Here is a 4,998-nt window from a genome sequence, read left to right as displayed (position 1 = left end):
TTTCATGGGAAACCCCTAGAGAGGTGGATTCCTCTGGAGAGGAGTGCAGGAGTGAAGGCAGGGTGCAGCTTCTCTCCTTCCAAGGTCTCCAGACCACCTGCTGTTGTTGCCGTTTCTCCCAGGAAGCAGACAAGAAGCGCCAAGCTTTCCTTCCTTCTGCCTCATTCCTGCGTTTATAGTGCTGCAGGCACAGGGTTGTACCATTCAGGATGTTCCCCAGCCAATCCAAGTCTTTTTGGACTCCAGCCTCTCTGCTTTCCTACTCCCCTGTGGATGGACCAGCATCATTCAGATAAATTTGCTCTTTATTTTGCTAAGCAACAGCCTGTTTCCTGCTCACTGTGCTGACCCCGTGCCAGTTGCAGCCCCAGTCCCATTGTTTTGCCTCCAGCTGGATTGTCCCATGACCTCTTGGCATGTGCACTCAGCTGGAGCTCACGGTGAGCTCTTGTGGTCATACCGTTCCCAAGCTTTCTGCGTCTGCAGCTACCGAGGCAGGTCTCAATCTTGAACTGGAGACCAGACTTTGTACAAAATAAGTATATATGCCTAGTGCTCTGCTCCTTCACAGAGTGCTGCCTTACCCAGGCAAGCAGGCAGAGCTGGAGTCCTCTCCTTATCTCTGCCCTACAGGTATTTCAGTTTGAAGAGGAAATCTAACAGCTGCAGTTCACTCCAGGTATATCACACAGTCCTCTGTGGTCCAGTTCAGGGCCAACTCACACACACTCACTGGTGGAAATGAAGGCTGAACATCGGTCAGGCAGGTCAAAAACTGTATGGCTTGGGTCTTCTGGGGTTTTCTCTAGCTACCAAGAGGCTGTGGCTCTAGCCCCAGGTAATGGAAACATATGCTATCATCTAGTTTGTGAGCTTCCTCCACCTGCTAATTTTATACCTGTTTGTTAGTGTACTGATTACACTGAACTTTTCCGTGACTATCTTACCATAATTGAAAAGAAAATCTGGTTCTTGAAACCACTTATTCTTAAAACAAGGAAGTTCTTCTATTTTAACATAATGGCCATTTCATATCAAAATGCACCACTAATTTATCCTCCAGTACCAAACTGAGCTCTTAAATATGTAGAGTTTGGTAATATTTTCCTTTTCTTTGGGAAAGACTGATGCATAACAAGGAAACTAGGGTTTGGGGCTTTTTTTTTTTATGCCCTCACACACACATAGTGGGCAGATACAAATCCTCTGTCTCCTTTTTGTCCCCTCCTGGGCTTTGTTCAGCTCAGAGTTGCTGGTGCCAATGGCTGAGAAAAAGGTGTGAGTGCACCTGGATAAACAAGCGAACAGGAACCAGAGCAAGAACGTGAATCACTCTCCAACACTAGGCTGCCCTTCGTTTCTTTCCACGGGTCTCAAAAAGTACAGGCAGTGCCTGCTGAACAATCCCAGCTGACATTTGTTTGTTCATGGTAGAGCCACAGCAGTTCCAGGGGACAGCCAGATCCCTCATAACAGCACAGTGGCTCACAATGGCAAAGGTATTGAGAGTCCTGACTCCTAGTGACTCCAGCAGCCGTTTTGTGAGAGTGGACACATAAACACCTCTGAAGTTCTGGACTTAGCACTGATTGGAAACCTACATCCTGAGCAATCAATGCAATCCAACTCCCAGACAACGAAGCAGAATGAAGTAAATATTGGAGCAGCAAAAACAAAGTTGCAGGCTTGGTGTGAGTGATTCGTCTGACTCAGCCCCATCTCCCATTATTGGCATGGTGACCAGCTACTGGTGGCCAGGAGGCACTCGGGAAGCGAGCACCTCTTAGCAGGGCTCTGCACCCCACTGGAACTTGTAGCAGGGCACACGGTACCTGGCTGCTGTCTTGTGCTGAGATCCTTCCCCAGCCCACAGACCCATTGATCACTTGGCCCAGAGACAGGCAAGAGGCACACAAGGAGCTGAGGCTGGATTTGTGTCCCTGGAGGCAGGCAGTCCTTGGTGCTCAAGCAGCGGAGCTGATCACAAGCTAGATGGAAGCATGCACACCACCAAGCCTCCAGGCTGAATCACCGCAACCCCTCAATTTTGCGAAGGATAGACAAATGAGTGTGATGTTTGACATCTGCTCTAAGCAGAGACGGGGTAGTTTAGGCCACAGAAAAATCAATGTGTTTTGTACAAAAATGTTTTTTTCCCTGTCTTTAAATTCCCCTGGAAGACAGCCATATCCCTCCAAATGCTCTCTAATAGCCAGACACCACAGGTACTATAGTTTAAGTCCAAGAAAGAACATTTTGAAGGACCCAGAAGAGATGTTAAGAAAGTGGGCATAGAAATTGCAATGGAAATTGAGTCAAAGATGTCACTACGTGCAATTTTTATAGAGTGTGTGTACACATATGAGCGAGGGTTTTTGTGTGTGAACTCCTCCTGCAATAATGGGCTCGTGCATGAGCTACCCCTCCTGGGGTCAGTAAGGAGTAGGTAGAACAGATGTGTGTGTGATGACCACTACAGCAGTTGCTTTCCCAATGAACGTCTAGTCCAGGAACTATCAGACCTGTTGCCTGTGCTCTGCCAAGCACTGCAAAACAGATAAGAACATGGTGGCATTGGCGGTAATAAGTGGGGTCCCTCCCTTTCTGCAAGAGCCCAAGCTCTAGCCAACAGTGCTCTCTAAGCACCAGCACCAGGTGCAGGCCTGACTAGCTCCAGTTCTGCCTTTTCATATCAGCCAAGGACAGACATTGCCAGTGTTAAAGGCAAGGGGGAGAGGAGACATTTGCAAAGAAAGCTGCAGTATCTGCAAAGCTGTTTTTAAAAACAAGTTTCAGAGAAAGTAGCATTCCGGCAAAAATCCTGTTCTGTAGAGCTGGGCTCTGCATTGCTCATGGACTGCTGAGGAAATTGAATAAAGGGAAGGAAAAAGCACCTGTTTAAACAAAGGTGCAGAAGGAGGGATACCTGGAACGAAGCCAACCTCAGCGCAGCCACTTCTGGCACTGCACAGGGCACTGGTAACACACTAACTGCAGTGCTGAATTTATGCATTCATTCTGGTCCTGTTAACCTGCACGTGAAGCATGGAGGCGGCTTTCAGCAGCCTGCCTTGCTGGCAGATCTCTTCGGTGCATTTTGGAGAGTGTTCACTCTTAACCAAAAGAACTTGCAATGCTTGTGTCTTTGCCTCGCAGAGGGGACTTGCTGAGACTTCAGGATTACTCTGGAACTTCAAAGTTGAAATTTAAACATGCTTTCCAAATCCCTGCCTTTAAACCACCACAAATCCCAGCCTTACTGCAGGGTATGGTCTGGAGAACTTTCAGGGCTGTGGCCAAATCCAGACCTCAATCCCCACCCTTCTCCCAGACCTTTCACTCCTAAGCCTGACTTTGTGCTTAGCCATCACACTTTCACAGCCAGGTCTAGTGAGGCTCTGTGGAGACCCACCTGCCTATACAGGGACATAGCACTGCCAAGCTTGAAGATCCCAGACCATGAACTGGAGTTCCTTAAATCATGAGGTTTGATTTTACAAAACAGCAATAGATATTGAATTTTCACATATGCTTCGGTTGTTGAATTGCCCTTGCATCTCCTTGTCACATGACGAAGACCCTGTTCACTCTCCAGTAGCTCATTATGGGGGGAGGGTTCAACCTTGGGGCACCATCCCTGCCTGACAACTCATCTTTGAACTGTCCTGTGAAAGATCCAGCTTCACAGGGGGTGCAGAAACTAAAATTACTCCCCTCCCTCTCTCCATGCTAGGAAGACAGAAGCTAATCTGTGAGATAGGTAGATTTACTTTAGAGTAGATGATTTACTTTACACCCATGTAAAGTGCAGAACCAGCCAAGGCCTTATTGCTCAGCTACATCTGTGTGCAGTAGATGATGCTCAGTAGGATCAGTCTGCATACAGGGCCAGGAGTCCTCACCCCATATGGATGGCTGCATGACACTGCTGGAGTGGAATCCATTGCTGGAAGAAATGAATGACAGGTGCACGGTTCGGCTACGCTCTCTCTGAGAGTTTGCTTCTGCTCTTTCCTCCAAGATAATCCTCTGTGACGGAGCCCAAACACACACCACAGTACCCAGATTTATGATTTATATTTTATTTTCATTCTTCTTACAAGCAAGAAAATCCGTTAATTAAAACAATCAGAATTAATCAGACATCCCAAAGAATTCACCAGGAAACAGCTGTCAGGATGAGCAGGATGGCTTGGGCTGGGTTTAGTCCTGAAATCCAACTTGAGATTTGCCCCAGTCCACTGAGACGTGACTTTCCAGGTGACGCATGCCCCATCATACCAGAAGAAATAATGCAGCAGCCCTGCTGTCCTAGGGCATCTCGCACTAGGGGGATCCCTGTGGCTGAAACAGTGGACAGTAACGGAGCAGACCAAGTCCCTGGAGAAACGAAAGCAGGAAGAGGGAGTAACCCAGAGAGCAAGTAATATGACCCAAATTATTAACTCTGGGATGCTAACAGCTAGGGAGCCCAGGCTCTCACTAAGGAGACTGTTTCTCTGGTTTGATCTAGTGCCCTTGATTTATCTCAGCCCTTCCCCAGGAAGAAGTGGAACTCTCCATACCCAAACAGCATAAGCTGAAACTGGTCCCATGAATTCTGCTTGGAAGTTTTTCTGGAACAGTGCAAACCATCTATGAGCACTGTCACTTAGCTGGCAGGCAGTTCCATGCACTATACCAGCCCAGACAGCCCTGCAGAGTCCCAGAAAATGCATGTGACTAGTCCTTCACAGCATGGCCACATGTTAAACTCTTCATGTCCTGCCTACAGGGCAATTCAGCAAAGGCTACGTTACAAAGTACAGAAAACAGAGGGCAGAGACTAAAGTCCCTGGAGGCCTCGGGAATTCCAGATACAGTCCTAGATGAAGCAAACATGCTGGATCAGGGATGCACAGGGCTCCTCTGTGACAGAGAGAGGTGGCTGGCTTGCAGAGGAAACATAACAAGGCTGCTACGTCTGTACAGGGGCTGAGGAAGGGACTTACACCTACC

This window comes from Platalea leucorodia (genome assembly GCF_965183815.1).
Source record: "Platalea leucorodia genome assembly, chromosome: 4".
NCBI lineage: Eukaryota > Metazoa > Chordata > Aves > Pelecaniformes > Threskiornithidae > Platalea > Platalea leucorodia.
The sequence above is the reverse complement of the archived record's forward strand: the minus strand, read 5'-3'. Positions refer to the sequence as shown.